Source organism: Lepisma saccharinum, chromosome 20 (genome assembly GCF_977018435.1).
Source record: "Lepisma saccharinum chromosome 20, izLepSacc3.1, whole genome shotgun sequence".
Taxonomy (NCBI): domain Eukaryota; kingdom Metazoa; phylum Arthropoda; class Insecta; order Zygentoma; family Lepismatidae; genus Lepisma; species Lepisma saccharinum.
The window spans coordinates 11,110,875-11,129,481 of NC_139248.1; the positions used below are offsets into that span (position 1 = coordinate 11,110,875).

The 18,607-nt window shown below is 36.2% G+C and overlaps 1 protein-coding gene across 1 annotated transcript in view; it reads left to right on the top strand.

Moving 5' to 3' along the window:
* Nucleotides 1-18,607, top strand: part of LOC146003812 (suppressor of lurcher protein 1-like) — a 475,712-nt gene that overhangs the window by 432,024 nt on the left and 25,081 nt on the right. The gene's annotated exons all lie outside the window — the stretch shown is intronic.

Genomic DNA, 18,607 nt, shown 5'->3' on the forward strand with positions numbered 1-18,607 from the left:
TGATTTCTTGAGGGTTGGCTACCTGATTTCTTGAGGGTTGGCTACCTGATTTCTTGAGGGTTGGCTACCTGATTTCTTGAGGGTTGGCTACCTGTTTTCTTGAGGGTTGGCTACCTGATTTCTTGAGGGTTGGCTACCTGATTACTTGAGGGTTGGCTACCTGATTTCTTGAGGCTTGGCTACCTGATTTCTTGAGGCTTGGCTACCTGATTTCTTGAGGCTTGGCTACCTGATTTCTTGAGGCTTGGCTACCTGATTTCTTGAGGGTTGGCTACCTGATTTCTTGAGGGTTGGCTACCTGATTTCTTGAGGGTTGGCTACCTGATTACCTGAGGGTTGGCTACCTGATTACCTGAGGGTTGGCTACCTGATTACCTGAGGGTTGGCTACCTGATTACCTGAGGGTTGGTAAATGTATTTCTAATCATAGCCTAGGACCACATGACATAGTGAGATAGCCCAGATCGTGGTCTCAGTATACACCACTGCAGCATACATAAGTTTCCAAAGCAAAATTACTGCCGATTGTACGTACTAGACTGGAACATTCAAAACCTCCTTTCCATCCCTACCGATAGTAGAGGTGAATACTTGAAGTATACCCATAACGTTTTTCTAAGTCACTTTTTTCACCAGGTGTTTCTGATCCAGAACAAAGAATTTCCGAGATTTCCCGGAACAAAACTTGTTGTTTTGTTTCGTACTGGCAACTAGCACGTGGGTTGCTTTTTAAGAAAATAAACAAAAACACTAGTAAATTACCCTTCTCTTGTGAAAACATTAACAAGCAAAATAATGTTTAAAAAATTGATAAAAATGCTCTAATTATCGATGAAACCACTTAAAAATGCAGTATCCTGCAAAATCGACAAAAAATGCAACAAAGAAAAGCCCCCATCAAAGATGCTTTGATTTTTTTTTCTTTTGTATTGAAACCCAAGAACATCTAATTGATTGGGCTTTCGAAAAAAAAATGCCAGTGCATCAAAATCCTGACCTTTGTAATTTACTATACGTTACTGTGTAGTGTATGGCGTAGAGCCATAACGTCATTCAGAAAATCGTTAATGGCATTTCTAATTTAACAACATTGAAAAAATGAAATATATTTTTGAAAAGACTTAATGTAAGACTTGCATTATATAGCGCAACTAGCTGTTTACCCGGAGTTGCCCGGGTATTTATTTATCCCAATCTTGCATTAGACAGGAAAATAATGAATTCTATCTATAGTGTAAAATGTATATAATTTTAAATGTGATCGTGAATGTCACCAATTAGCTTAGCGACTCTGAAAACTATGGATTGGACATTAATCTAGGTCATTTGTGGCATTTTATTTTTCACCCCCCTCTCACCCCCCATGCCGATAGGTGATGAACTTGGAGTTTAACCGCATTGGGAGTGTCACGAAAACTATGGATTCCATTCGCAACACAGCCTGAATGTTAGACAACCCGAGAAACACTATCGTTGTGCGGATTGCATAGAGTCACGGATGTCTGTTTCTGCCGAATTTAATATCGGTGGTTCTCGATTATTTTTACATGTCACCCCTTCCCATCCCACCCCTAGGGATGCGAGGGGTGTCTTACCTCTACAGTATTTATTTCCAGATTACAAGTGATACGTGTATAAAGTTTGGTTGAAATTGCTCCAGGCGTTCCAGAGTTATGCCGGAACAAACAAATACACACACACACATACATACATCCATTTTATATATATATATATATATATATATATATAAGATTAATAATTTTATAGCTCTTTCTGCTCTTGAAAATGAGACTAGAGGATTTTATGTAGCTGGTCAAGAACAATGGAAATAATTTATTTCTCTGTCCACTTTATTTTACAAAACATGAAAGAAAAGGAAGGGAAAGGGTGTTGAAGCATCAAGGAGTGGTAAAAAGAGGATACATGTGCTAATCTAGCGAAAAGGTGCAACAGAGTTTGTTTATTTACTCGATTTCATGTTCTAAAATACATATCTCAAACGATCGGTATGTAAACAGCTATATTTTTAGAAAGGAGCTGCACCTTAAAATCCTTTCCCTAGAAATTACCTTGCAACTCAAGTTCTCATACATAGCGATAACAATAAGTAGTGGAAAAAGCAAATCACGACCTTCAACCCTTCTTACCGACGTTTACTTCTATGTCTCCAACGAAGACTGCAGAAGAACGAGAATTTATAATGCCTCCACGTCATGCACGGTTTAGATTTTATTGTCCGCCAATATATCCAACTCTTCCTTTCCCCTTGGAGAGAACTTCAAGTCCTCGTTCCATTATGAAGCATTCTTTGGATGAAAAGAAGTTGTTATGCGACCGGTTTAATTTTTTCGCATACTTCTTTCCGGAACGAAAAAAGGGAGGGAAAACGTGACAGCAGCTGTCTCCATTCTATGTTCTCTTTGTAGATTCTCATTTCTTTATGGCAGCCGCGCAGCGAGTCTGGCGTCTCATTTTCTCATGTCAGCGTTACTGTCACGACGCCATCTTGGAAAATTTCGAGCTCTTAATTTCGTTACAGTCACTCTACCCCCGTCGTGTTTTTCGAAACAAAATTCCCTCTCTCTCTGTGTGTGTCCCTTCTCCTCCCTCAAGCTTGGATGAACACACGAGAGGGATTCTTTCGTTGCGCTGCTAAAAGTTAGTGTTTTTAATTGTTGATGGGAGCAGGAAAAGGGCTCGCTAGCGCCAGATGTAATTTCTGAAATGGAAGTTGGTTTAAATATGAGATGTTATCTTCCAGTTTTAATCTTAGACACGAACTTCGCATTGTGCTTTTACCGCCGTCCATTGTTGTTGCACGCGTAGATCTTTTTAATCAGAGTGCATCATCTACAAACAAGGGCCTTTGAATTTTTAATCTGGAGCAACGTCCATCCCTGATACTCTCTCGAAAAAGTGGTTTATCTGTTTTTCCATTTGTGTTATGAATTGAAATTATAACGTGTACTTCAGCGTTATGGCAAGGATTGTTAGGCAAGAATATTTTCAAAGATTCTTTTTCCTTCTGTAAGTTTCAGTCTATTGTTTCGTATTCATCCGCTAATGTTTTTCATTATTGTGTTCTTACATTCATACATACAGTGTACACTAAAGTTCAAATCACAAACCCTGAGACCTTCTGTAAACAAAACCACGTGCATACAGAAAGCATTGCAAACTCATAGAAGTAAAATAATCCACACGAAAATCCAGCGTTTTTACAGGACTCATTACGTAAGGTAAAACAATGGCCAATTTGTAGTATGGGATACGCTGCCGCAAATAACGTCTCACTTTAAACCCAATGCTCTTTCTTTTTTTACTTATTGCTTCACCTTTATGGTTAACTCTTTGCACCAGTAATCATTTCCCATAAATTTGGCTTCTTTCTTGCATGTGAATTGAATATATTTTACTTGCATTTTTTTAGACAAAATGATATAACATGGTAATGTATATTTCTAAGGATGATATAGATAGGAGTGTATTTGAAATTTGTTTGTAGATTTTATGTAAATTGTATCTTATTTAAATAAAATATATAATGAGCATAAACAGCCATATGCATTGCTGTAAGTCCAATAAATATATTGATGATGATGATCAAAACAAGACAAAAAGTTCGTAAATTTATTGCGGTTGGAAACTTTGACAAGCATCCTAATAACGATTTTTGTTCCGCCAAATATAGTGCGCTTCGTAAAATAACTTGGTGTCATGGCAAGGCAAGATAAGTGTGAACATTTTGTAGTAATATGCATTGTAACTTTCAATGAGCTTAGAGATTTGTGTACATAATGATATTTTATAACATTGGTTATTTTCTAAAAATAATCATGTGAACAGCAAGAAAGTAGTGCAACTTAGTAATATTGCCTGACTTATCCTTAGAAAAATAACATGCCGTGTTCTATGCGTGCGGGAAAGTCTCCGTGTTCTCCGAGCTTGTTTTCAAAACACCAGCAAGGACAGCCTTTGAAAAGGGGTGAGAAACATATTCTACTCAATATTTATGTAACGTTCTGTCAGTGGTATCCTGAGAAACTAGTAAATGAAGTGGTTAAGTTCGTATCCCAGTGCAGTGGTGTGTCAGTGTCTGTAGTTTTAAGGGTTATGAAAGAGAGAATGACCGGGAGAGTAACATTGTATGCGGCTGAATATTCGTCTGATGTTTTGAGATCGGGTTCTCACATTCAGAGGCTCTTACCTAAAATGAATAAGTGCGGCGAACTATGAGTGTAACAGCAGATGATTGCGGTCATGAATCAGCTGACGCGGAGTGATACATCGAATCGGTGAGACCGTTTGTTTACAGAAGGTCTCAGGGTTGGTGATTTACACTTATACAGTACAATGTGTGTGTGAATGTAAGAACACAATAATGAAAAACATGGAGCCACTTTCGTTCGCTCGTACAGTGGGATTCTTGAGTATTACCAAGCAAATTGTCCATCAGCATGTTCGTGCACTTTATTTGACCCAATAAGAGCTTCAAGAATTAAAAGAAAACTCAAAACAAGCAGTTGACGACTTCTGCACCAGCGTACACAAAAATCCATCGCTTAAAAACACATAGGATGTAAGACAAGAATTAATGAAGATAGTCATGGATAATTTGCAGGGTAATACTCATGGATCCCACTGTACTCGTACACACATTTAATATGTAAAATATCCGTCCTGGCAGTTTCAGCCCATAATCATCTACGTATTTCATTTTCATATATCACATTTATTGGTAAGATAGACTAAACTACATTTTAACATGGATATGACGACTATGTTCACTTAAGTTTCTATTTCACTTCGTCTTTCACTTCACGGTCCATATTTAAGGTCCCACTACCATAGACAAATTATAGCTTTATATGTAATACTGGGCAGGGGCGCCGACTTGTCAAAATTATTGGGGGGGGCTCTGATCACTGAAATAAATTAATGAATGACTCACTCCCTCCCTTTTTTAAGTTTTGGCCTCAGTGTTCGGAATCTCGTAAAAGCCAATGAATTCCTCAAAAATATCAAAATTTTCATTCACAGTTCGAATGCAGAATGTCAATTGTTCACGGATGGATATGTCACAAGTTTCGTTAACCATAATAGCAAAATATTCCAAACATTTAATATCTGCTACGACGGAGCGCAAATCAGATCTCCCTAATATATCAACGATCTCGTTCTGAATGTCATGTGAGAGCCATTTGTAGCCCGAACTACCATCCACTCCCCTAGTTCATGCACATCGTCTTTTGAAACTCTTAGTAAAAATGTTAATACATAATTATATACTTGGTATATAGTAATATGTCATGTTTTGCTGTCTCTGGTCATAGCCCCCCAAAGTTGATGGTTTAGCGGTCTCAGTCCCCCATAATTGATGGTTTAGAACATTTCAAATGTGTATTTAAAGTTAAGTTCATGTGGCACAATTCAGAGTAAACTTTACAAGAGAAGCAAAATAATACATTAGGTCATCTCAGTTAGTTCTAAAATTATTTTGGGGCTCTGCCCCCACATAGTTAACATTGGGGGGGGGGCTCTAGCCCCCCCAAGCCCCATGGAGTCGGCGCCTATGATACTGGGCTTCTAGCGTATACCGCTCGTTTTGCCTGTTCAAGCGTTATTCGCTCGAACTCAAAATTTGTCAATTGTCGGAAAGCAGAGCGGCCATTGTTAAGGCTCGGTTTTCTAAATTTCCTCTCCTTTGGAAAAATCGCTGTTTAGAATTTCTAGTACAGCATTTACGTGGCTTGCTTTCGCTATTGTCTATATATCTGCGATGAAAAATAGGCTTACGTAGCCACGAAACTATTGCAAGGATTGATAACCGTCGCTGCGCTTAAACTTGCAGAACAATTATCAATGCAAATAAAATTGCGTAATTAACGATAACCGTTATATTTAAAATAAATACAATACAGGCGCAGAAAATCTCACAACTTCCATCACCATTTTTTAGTACTTATTATTTCTCGTTGCTATGGTTACATCAATTTCATTTCTTGTATTTTATACAGCGTGATAAGATGATTATAACAATATCTATAAAACAAACATGCATAAGTTAAAAACAACATCAATAACATAAATAATATTAACTTTGAACATGACAGTTTGAGAATATGACAGTCTCAATCTCTCCCCTTCTCCTGAAAAAAAAAAATGAACATAACATTTTTTTTTACATAATATATAAGATTTGAGTCCTGCTTTTAATATACACTCGACAGGATAATGAGAAAGTTCACTTGACATAATGAACCAATTCACAAATTTACAATACTCTTTTTACTAAAGTTCTGAAAATGTCATCTTAGTGTTCGAATTTACAGCTACTTATGCATTACTACATAACAATTACATTAGTTTAAGCAATTCTTCCCTTTTTTCATCAGAACAATTAAATTTCTTGATATTTGACAAGTTCTGCCTTGTTGTTATCTTATTTCCGTCCATAGACATCAAAATTGTATAATTGTTTTTCACAGCATCAACTATATAGGGTCCAAGCCATAATTCCATAAACTTATGAATTTTCTTGTTAATTGCACTACTATGTTCATGATTTTTCACTAAAACAATATCACCTGGGACAATCTTCAATTTATTAGCATCACACTCAATAGTTTTGGGCTTATATCTTTCCTTAATACGTGCTTTGGCGATAAAATACTTATGTTTCCAGGGCACAAACTTTAAATCATCTGGCCAGTTAATTTGACTGATAATTGAATCCTTTAATTCGTGATGAAGAAAAAGTTCACTAGGTGTGAAACTTGTTATTTCCGAAACGGAATTATTAAGAAGTCCTGTTACATGATTCAAATATTTTACCCAGTCCTGATGATTTTGCGAAGTATATAATCGTAACAATCGTATTAACTCTTTGTTGTACCTTTCCACAGGATTTGCGAAAGGCGAATAAACTGACGTGGTGATATGTTTTATGTTACAGTCATTCATATATAACTTCCACTCTTGTGATTTAAATTGGGAACCGTTATCTGATAATATTACCTTACATGCTGGATAGTGGTAAAAATACTGGAGCTTGAATTTGTTAATTATTTCACGTGACGTTGCCTTCCTTAACGGATAAGCCATTAAAAATTTGGACATCGTGTCAACTATTGTTAATATGTAACTATATCCTTGTGATTTGGGTAACGGTCCAACAAGATCTATTGATAACATATCATGTGGAGTAGTAGAATATACATGCAATTCATCCTTACTAATTTTTGTGTGTGCTTGTTTAGTTTTTGCGCATGTTAGACAGTCGTTCAAATACTGCTTGATACTAACTTTCATTTTAGGCCAATAATATAAACTTCTGCACTTATTAAATAGTTTATAGTATCCAAAATGACCTTGTAAGTCATGTAATTTATGAAGAATTTTGGGTACAACAATAATAGGTACTACAAGTTTCCACTTGTCTTCTTTCAAATGTTTCAGGAATAATATATTATCTTGAATCGAATATTGCCTTTTTATATTCTTCGACAAATTCCCATTTTGTAACTTTTGTACAATGGCACTGCAATAAGAATCCGAATTTTGGCTTTCTTGCCAAAATGTTACACTATCTTCGTCAAGAAAATCAAGACTTATGTTATTTACATATAGTTCCGATAGAGTTGGAAAACCTGTACTTAAATCAGGATATCTGCTTAAAGCATCTGCAGCTTCATTAGATTTTCCCGGCACGTGATATACATTATAATCAAACATTTGTAATTTCAAACTCCAACGATTTAATCGTGGATTCAAAGTTTTAGTAGATTCTAGCCAAGATAAAGATTGGTGATCGGTAAACAATTTCACCTTAGTTCCAGCTATGTAAATGTAGAATTTTTCGAAAGCAAATAATATCGCTAAGCATTCAATCTCGTGAGTATTGTATGATAACTCATTGCCTTTAAGAGATCTGCTAACGTATTGAATTATACGTGGTCCTTCTTCAGAATTTTCAGTTGAGTCTTGCCATAGAACAGCTCCTATTCCTTTCTTCGAACCGTCTGTGTTGACATTGAAAGGCTTCGTGAAATCTGGTTGATACAAAGCCTTTGGAGATATCAGTGACTTGCGGAGGTTTTCAAAAACTGAAGCATGAACATCATTCCATTGCCATTTTGATTCCTTTTTCAACAGATCATACAAAGGCTGTGCCATTTCAGCAAATCCTTCAATAAACTTTCGCCTCCAATTAGCTAATCCTAAGAACCTTCTCAAGAAGCGTTTGTTTGTTGGAATTGGAAAATTAATAATTGCTGAATTCTTTGCAGGATCAACCATAATTTTATCACCAGACACTATGTGTCCAAGGAAGCAGATTTCTTTGTAAGCAAACTTACATTTGGAAAATTTAATAGACATATTGACACCCTTTATCTTTTGTAAAACTAGTTCTAAATGTTGCATATGTTGAGACCAATCTTTGCTGAAAATTAGAATATCATCCAAATAACAAACAACAAAATTTCTGCAATCGGTGGAGAATATTTTATTCATCCTGTCCTGGAACACTGAGACTGCTGAACGAATCCCAAACGGAAGATAGCGGAAAATATATTGTCTGCCTCTATAAGAAAAAGCTGTGTAAGGATATGAATCTTCAGTCAACAGTATTTGAAAATAACCGCATGATAAATCAATTGAAGAAAAGTAAACACATCCTAGGAACCTCTGTAACATTTCGTTAATTGCTTCTACTCTCACTTGTGGAGAGATAACATGTTGATTAAGTTTCCTAAAATCGATCACAGGTCTCCAAAGACCTCCTTGCTTTGGCACTATATGTAGAGGGTTAAGATATGGTGAAGAATCTTGGTAAATAATTCCCCATTTCTCCCACTTGGAAAGCTCTTCTTCTAAAGGTAGTCTCTTTGATATTGGTATGGGATAAGGTGTGCTTGTAATAGGTGTTACAGTATCTAATTGAATCTTGTAAGGTTCAACAATTGCTTTTCTTGGTTTATCTGAAAATTGTACGTGATAATACGACAGAAGTTTGAATAAATCAGCTTTCTGCAAATTGTCTAAATTATCATTTCTAAAAACAGACTCATAAATGGACTTCTTAGCTGGCATATATTCTACATCATCATTCAAAGTTGACACATCACGTAACAATCTACATGAATAACTTTCATTATCATTTAATGTATCTTCGGAACAAAAGTTAGACTTTGTACAATACTTCAAATCTTCTGTAGAAGAACATTGCCGAGTTAAAACAGAGGAAATTTCCTTTCCTTTATCATTTAGCAAACTTACATTCCCTTCTTTAAAATCAATTACAGCTTTATATTTCCTCAAAAATGGAACTCCTAAAATGACATCGGCATTCAACTCTTTAAGAACAAAAAATTCCATAGAAAAGTATTCGTTCTTTATCTGCAGATTAATAATTTTACTGCCAACAACTTTACACTTCTTGGATTCAGCGAAACCGGTGAGTTTTACATCTTCCACGTTATCCAGTTTAATGTTGCCAATCAAAAACGATAGTTTACACCAAACGTCAAAATTTAGAACATTTGCCTGACTTCCAGAATCTATAATACAAACTACAGGTATTTGACAAATAATTCCATGAATAACTGGAACTTCAGTTAATGGAACCGGAATATCATAATCACTAACAGTCCATTCAGGTTCTTCTTCAAACCATTCCAATAAAAAATTCACTTGTAGTGGTTCCGATATTAAGTCTTTACCATCACGTACATTCATAATTTCCTGTGTTTGAAATGAATTTCGTTTGTTCAAATTTGGCCTCTCTGAAAGAAAGCAGAGTGAACGAGGCACTTCCATCCGCTCCTTTAATTTAAATTTGTTGTTGATTGGTAAGAAGTTCCAATACCAGATTGTCGTGTAAAGGTCCTTGATACATTTCCAGAAGGAGAATTTGATATTCCAGAAGTTGTAGATGCATCTTGTGGTTGTAATGAAGTCACATTAACAGGTTGACTGTAAGTAGGAGCGAGAGAAGGCTCACTTGTATACTGCGCTTGCCTATTGTAGAAAATCCTTCCATTCTGACTACTGTTAGGTAACTGAGAAGATATAGCATCCTGATTATAATTCCTATTTGTAATGTCACAGGAAATACCAGAGTATGCATTATTTCTTTGGAATCTGAAATTATTTCTGTTATTATGTGTAAATCCTGAATAGCCTCGATTATTTCTACGTCCTCTAAAACTACCATTGCTACCTCTAAACTGTCCATATCTTGAATTAGCATTGCCAAATTCATTAGTAAAAGGTACTTGAGCATCCATCGACGAAGTCTGAGTAGAAGATGAGCAAGTGTTTTTGGTGTGTTTAACATTAATTTGCTTGACACTAAATTTTGATTTCATACTGTCAGGATTCTTGTTGGGTTTAACCTTACTACTATTATCGGTTTCTTCCGGTAGGAAAATAAGTCCTCTTCTACTAGTTCGGACAACATCTAATTTCCTTAACATAGTTGTTAACTGGTCCATAGAACGTATCTCATGACAAGTTATGTTATTAGCTATATTATTTGGTAACTGGCTAATAACTAATTGAATAACATCCAATTCGTTTGGGTTCTCAACTAAATTGCAATAATTGGAATATGTTTTCAACGCAAAGCTTTCTAAATCACCATGTACTGTAGGATCATACTTCCTGTTCCTTAATACTGATAACTGAGACTGTAGTATTTCCGGACTTGCAAATTGTTTCATGAATTCCCTTTGAAAATGATCATATGAAGAAAACATACGTTTGTGAGTTCTATACCAGTACGCAGCTCTGTTGGTGAAACACTGCTGAATACTCTGTAGCCTTTTGTTAATTGGAATGCCCATAAGATCAAGCATAGAATTAAGATGTTCTAGATATTCTCGAGCTGATTGGTCTTCTATTTTTCCAGAAAATTTGGGTAAATGAGACAGTTCATTTATCTTTACATATCTGTTTCCTCTATCCCCAACAGTAATTACAGGTAAAGACGTTGGAGAAATACAACGATCAAACTGACTTTGTGGATTATCACAGTAATTGTTATTTGTATTTGACTCATTAACACCAATTTCAGCATTTGGACAACTTGTGCCAGTCATTAAATTTGCATTACGCCTTTCACCTTGAAACCATGGTCTGCAAGCTTCATTCTGCAAGGAAGAAATATGACGAAACCCACACGTTTCACCAGGGACATTACTATGATGAACGGCAGGGAGGTTAGGTTCTTGCGAGTATGTAAACATTTGATTTATGTAACTATTTTCACCATCAGCAGAACAACATTGTTGAACATTGGAACGTTTATCAATATTTGTAACGGTAGAATTCAATCTAGAAGTTGTCTGCATATTGTTAATCGCATAATTACTTGTATCCTTAAACTGTACACTATTAGGTGACATATTATTTCGATAATGTTCCTCATTCCAGGTTGGAATAAATCTTTTGTTTCGCTTCCAGCGAACACGATTTCGAACATGCGGTTCATCGAACGTTGTTTTCACATGGGTTGTTAAAGATTCATCAGATGAATAAGTAGATGAATTAGTCACCCCCGAGTCAACTGCATTTCTAGCCCTTTCACGTGATGTCTTAGTTTGAGAACTATTTTGTGCAAGGGGAGGTTTCAAATTTCCTTTTGTGTTGCGTTGAAAATTTGCATAATTAGTTTGCAAAACATCAATACGAGATTCTATATGTTGAAACCTATTATTACAATCAATAAGATACGTTCCAAAATGTACATTTTCCTTACCAGCAACTTCCAACGATGATAATCTATTATTAATATCAGTTATTTTGGATGAACATACTGTAATAGATTTATCGTATTCACTAATCAAATCTTTATTTATTAAAATTTGTTGTCCTTGAACGTCTTGTTCTGTTCGGATTTGAGAAATATTGCTATTTAAAATACTTCCCAAATGTTCATTTTTCTTGACACATTCAGAAGCTATTGAATCAAGTTGTGTTTTAACATCGGAAGTCAAGTTGTCTAATCTTTGATTAACAGTATTAATTTCTTGATGAACCGATTCAAATTTTGAAGTTAGGTTACTATAAATATCCAATTCCAATTGTTCAAACTGAGACTTAATATTCTCATTAAACTCTGCAAATTCTTGATTAGATTGCTGTAACTGTAATTTCATATCTTGGTTAGCAAGATCCATTCGGGTTTTTAGTTCTTCGTTAGACTGTTCTAACTGCAATTTCATTTCAGCATTAGACTGTTCTAACTGAGATTTCATAGAATTTTCTAACTGAGATTTCATTTCAGCATTAGACTGTTCTAACTGTGATTTCATAGAATTTTCTAACTGAGATTTCATTTCAGCATTAGACTGTTCTAACTGCGATTTCATTTCAGCATTAGACTGTTCTAACTGCGATTTCATTTCAGCATTAGACTGTTCTAGTTTCGTCTTGAGGTCTTCATTAGAAGCGACCATAAGCAATTGAATACTCTTAACAGTACTTAACAAATCACCAAAATTCGGGTTAAGAGTTTCTAGATAAGCTGGCAAACTAAAAGGATCATAATCTGGTCTGCAATCTTTACAATAATAATTTTCTAGTGTAGTCGAATAAATTGTCCAGTGAGTGACTGTAAGTTTGAGACAAGATATGTGATGCCATGACGAGCACTGTGTACACTGAACATATCTCAAATCATTGTCAGGATCATTACAACAAGATAATTTGTCGGGTTTTGTAGAACAAACATCATGTTCTGTAGTATTCGCATTACTGGAAGCGACTACGGGATTACCAGCATCAAAGTAAGTAGTCATTGTATTAGCCTGAATGTTTGTTTCTTTACGCGACGATTTAGATTTACTTTGTTTTAACTTATCAGCCATTGTGATCTTTACACATATGACGATTCACTTAAGAAGTTACGTTATACAAGCACAATGAAGATTGTGACATAAGTCTTAATTCAGCATATGACAAAAATTCTGTTCCATTACAACAGACATTCTTACCACTATCAGAAGATTGCACACTTTTTTTGAACAATCCTGGCTTCTGGGTCGCCACTCTTGATAACCGTCGCTGCGCTTAAACTTGCAGAACAATTATCAATGCAAATAAAATTGCGTAATTAACGATAACCGTTATATTTAAAATAAATACAATACAGGCGCAGAAAATCTCACAACTTCCATCACCATTTTTTAGTACTTATTATTTCTCGTTGCTATGGTTACATCAATTTCATTTCTTGTATTTTATACAGCGTGATAAGATGATTATAACAATATCTATAAAACAAACATGCATAAGTTAAAAACAACATCAATAACATAAATAATATTAACTTTGAACATGACAGTTTGAGAATATGACAGTCTCAGGATCTGAAACTCATTACTAGAGTCAACATATTTGCGGCAATTGACATATTTTGGGTTGTGTTGTGTGTGCAGTGGTGTCGCTAGGCCATCTGCTTTGGGGGGCTGCAACCAGATACATGACTTACTACTATTGTAAATATTTTTAATGTTTGAAAATAGCAAAGTGATTAATAAGACAATAATATATAACAATCATAAGGAATTAGAACTAACATAGACTTACTGCATTAATTTTTATGAAAACAGATTGATATTCTTGTCCTGTTTTTCTAATGCTGGTGAACTACTCGTATGCCTTTATGTATCAGCTATACTCTGCGGTTCGAATTTCTTGCAAAATTATCAATAGCACAATCCACACACAATTCATGACACACTTCCTTTTCTATGGCCAGTATTGCAAGTGAGGAAAGTCTGTCTTGGCCCATACTATTACGCAAAAAAGTCTTGATTCTCTTCAAACAGCTAAAACTCCTCTCACACGATGCTGATGTCACAGGAATTGTCACTGCAATTTGCAACATTCTGCATAAGTTCGGAAACAAGTATTTTGGAATGGCGTTCATTAAATGTACTATGGATGTGATGGTGTATGTCAAGTTCTTTAGGTAATTTTTTGCAACCATGATTTCAGCGATCGGCACTTGTAATTGAAGATAGTCACAAAAACCACTCAAGAATTGAGGGTTCAAAAACAAGTCAAAATTTGTTGTAAGTAAAGAAGGTGACAGACATATGCTGAATTCCAACCAGAACACTAGAAGTTGCTTTATCTTTGAAACGACTTTCCAGCTCATTTATCATTCGATCAATGATAGTGTAAAAAAAGTCCGCAGAATGCAGGTTTATCGGTAGAGGTAAAGGTGGTATTATGAGCCCCCATTTTGTTTTGTATTTTTTAAAATTTGATTTTTAACTTTTTTGTTCAGATTCTTATGATAACTTTAACTACAACATTTCATACAACTATTTTTAAAATATAAACCAATTTGAGCAACTTTAAGGATATGAAAAAAAATAAAATACAAAACAAGTCAATTTGTGTAAAAAAAAGTTTTGTGCTGGTATTTTGAGCCCCTAGGAAAAAAATAATAGAATAACTGGTTTAGAAAAGTGTATGACAAATTAAATCATACAAACAACATTTTATTCATTACAAAACCTTTAAAAATATATTATGATGTGAAATACCATAAAAGAATTCATAACAAGATCATTGAAAAAATCATTACAAAACCAATTGTAAGGGTAATTAAAAATGAATTGGAAGGGTCATTAAGAAACCATTTGAAAAGTTTTATTTCGTTTCTTTGTAATGTATATTTACAAAAGTCGCAAATGTAAATATCCTTCTCGCATCCAGCGCAGTCGTTGTGTGCCCACATTTCACAGATGAGACATTGCACCTACAGTTCTCCTCGGTCATCTGCCGAAAATAGACCCTCGCAGAACAGACAAACTGCTTCTTCATCACTGGAACTTTCTACTCCGATTGGTGTTTCTAAGACATTTTCCCCAGAATCGATATCTGATTCACAGGATTCCTCGTCTGAATCTTGATGAAGCTTCGGTTTCACTGCATGCTTTTTTTTTAGTTTGTGTTTGAAGAGTAGGTCTTAGAACGTGAAACATTTTTGATGCCTTTTTCAATCCCATATCTTTGTTTCTTACAGTCTTGATCGCCTTAACCATATCTTCAGTATTCCAGTTTTTTTTCTTTTGGTCTTGTTTTTTGGACCTAGCACTTTTCGTGACATCTGAAAAGACAAAGTTGAAACCACTCCTGTAGTGTATATAATATGAGCCCCTTAAAGTTTGGGGGCTCATATACCAAGCACGATGGGGGCTCATTTTACAACCCTCGCCATATTGGAATTGGAACATGCATAACGAATCTTTGTTAATTGCAAAATTACATAGTATCTACACAAAAATAATCTTTTAAACATGCTTTATCCAATGCAATAATGCACTGGGATGAATTTAAATGAATAAGTACTGCAATTAAAAGCAAAACACTTACCTTTTAAAGTTTTTCAGATCGAGAAAACAAAAATAACACGTTCACTCATAAACTATCAGCTGCAACTGAACGAGAACTCTCTGGCGGCAAAAGGCGTTACTAAATTAGCAGTTCAAATCATCGCCACCAGGCTGAGGCCACTCCATGAACAGATATTGAGGGGGCTCATAATATATGAATGGCTCATAATACCACCTTTACCTCTATCAGTTTTGTGCCCCAGGGTTTCATTTACAACGTGGTCTTTCAGTGATGATGGTAATAATGTGTGAACACGTTTGTGAACTTTTGAATAACATTCAACACTTGTTTCATTGAGAGTTACTTTCTGTTTCGCTAATGACTCTGCCTTTTTGTATACAGAGTTAAAATATTCTTCATTTCGCATACCGCGTAAAGTGTCAAGCACTGCATTAGCACCTGCAATTTCCTCCGCAATATCAAGGCTTGGTGACTGCAACTTGTTATTGAGAATTTCTGTTATGGACAGAAGCTCAATGAAAATAAACAGAGACGTCATGGTTGAGAATTTTCTCAAAAATTCATAAGGGCTGTACATTTATCTGCTGAATCTGATGGTTTCCTCAGATATTTCAAAAGAGCATCAGAAGTTTTTCTCACCGCAAGTAGAGACCTTATTTGGCAAGCCCATCTAGTTCTACTTAGATTTTTTAGTTCTGCACGAACATTTACTTCGAATAATAAATTTGTCCATTGTTGTACGAACAACAGTACGGTAAATGTCACAAAAATCTTTGATAACAAACGCACAATATCACAAACTCCGTAACACAAAACGCACCACTACAGTTTCCTCGCGTAGCAAACGTTGTGAAAATAGAACAAATGACGATCGTTTGCACTGTTACCAGCTAAAGACATGACGTGTCAGATGTAAGATCGTGGTTTAAAAAAACTGTCGCAACGAAACGATTATTTCCCAGAATATGTATCTAGAGGTATGTTCCTGCATTAACAATTGTTCAAATATGTTTTCTCGAAATACTGTGTCGAGGGATTGGAGGGGGCTGAAGCCCCCCCTAAAAGGGCCTAGCGACGCCACTAGAGTGCTGCAGGCAGAGGATGTAGCTCGACCGTTCAATAGTTCGCATGGACGACGCTAGATAGCGTACGGAATTGAGAGCTTCTTGGATTGAGCGAATAACGCTCGAACAGGCAAAACCAGTGCTATACACTCGAAGCCTAGTAGTACGCGTATAACCGTAATTTGTCTGTGGTAGTGGACCCTCGAATATCGGTCGTGAAGTGAAGAACGCAGTGAATTTGAAACTTAAGTGAACATAGACATCATGTACATGTAAAAATGAAACTTAGTTTAATCTACCAGGTGGCCAGAAAGTTACCCAACTCTGAGTCCTCTGAAATTTGGTGAATCCACTATGCATACCATGGGGAAGAGGATGGCGATAAAAATAGTTCAATTTTCCGCTACCAGGTTGAAATGTGGCGCTGCACTTCCATGATGGGTGTAATAATGACGTAAACTGCTCCAATTGGTTATGGATTTGCCTTTACCTTGCAATCGTGCAATAAACGAGAGATTATTTTCTCGCAACTTCCAGCCACTAACAAATATCTTTCTAATTAACAACTCAGCTAAATCACTTAACGTGAGTGCTGAACAAAAGTTCGGAAGTGATCACAGTGCCATTAAATAAGAAAGAACTTGCATTGCTGGTGAAGTTGTACATTATTACAGCGCCACATTTCAACCTGGTGGAGGAAAATTGAACTTTTTATCGCCATCCTCTTCCCCATGGTATGCATAGTGGATTCACCAAATTTCAGAGTTCTACGATGCCTCAAACGGGCTACAGAGGGCTCTGAGTTGGGTAACTTTAATTCTGGCCACCCGGTATCATACCAATACACAGTGATATATGAAAATAGATGATTGTGGGCTGAAACTACCAAAGCGGATATTTTACATTGTATTATAGCCACATTAAAATATTACATCGTAAACGCTCGAGGGTCGGAAACTCGAACAATACGAGCGAGAGAAAGTGGTCCCATGCAGTACTCTAGATAATACGGTAGAGGGCTGAATCGAAATTTGATCATTTATTTTAAAATTCAGCTTTTTGAGATACCGAGCCTTGATTCAAAATCTTGAAAGAGCTTTCAACAAGAAAATATTGAACTGTTTCTATTAAAATGTGCAGAGTAAGGTTGTCTAGTGTAATATATTGCTGGCGACTACTTACATATAAGATCTCTTGGAAAGGTTAGAGGAATGTTATATTAGACGGTAGTGCTTCTGAAAATAGCTTCCGAAGCAAAAGTGCTAACAGTTTCTTCGCTGAAGGAAGATAATGGCGAACGGCAATGTCAGAGATCTGGGTCCATTGTCACTTCAGTTTTCTCCTCAAGAGAGAGAAGTGCGGAGGAGAAAAAGAGTTGGGGTGGAAGAGGGGAGGAAGGGAGGGTGTCCTTCTCCACAACGGTGTGATTACAAAGTAGAATTTCTTCACCCTTTCCTTCCATTTTTTTTATTTTTACTGCAGCCTAATGAGAGAGCCATCTGGCGGGTTTCTTAATAGACTCCCAACACTTTAATCCCTTTCCACTCCAGAAAGCTCCATCTCTTGGGAGTTGAAAATTTCTTGAGTCCTCTTCCGCCCCTCGTTCGGCCCTAGGAAGTGGGAAGAGTTTTTTTTTTTCGTTGAGGACGGAGCAAGTGTGCTGATTGGTCGAGAGTAGATCTACCGCCTGCAGGAAAAGCTTTCTCGTATCGCAGAAATATAGATGAGGATTCGAATTATTTTTTTTTCCTCCTTCCCGATGTTCGAGATGTGAATGTAGCGGATGGGAAGAGAGCTGCTCTGTTTTCGTTTTCGGGGAAGCGGTCTTTTCTTTTACTTGGAGGTAGAACTCCGTCTGCAACAATGATACCGCAAAACTCAACATGATATTCTGCATTGTCACCTCGTATTTTCCATAATTCACAATTAACGAGTTCCTTAATACACTAATGCTCAAAGATACAGGGTGATCATAAATAGTTTTCCTACTCAAGAGTCCTCACGTCACCTTTGCTTCAGAATCGAACCAGCTCCTTAATTGTATTAGTCTTAGCAACCAAGCAATTCAGCTCTTCACCAACGGAGCACAAATTCCCTTCTGCGAAAATAAGTGTGTTTTCGTCCGATTCCACACTTGCTCTGAGAAAATATGCTAGCACATACTTCAT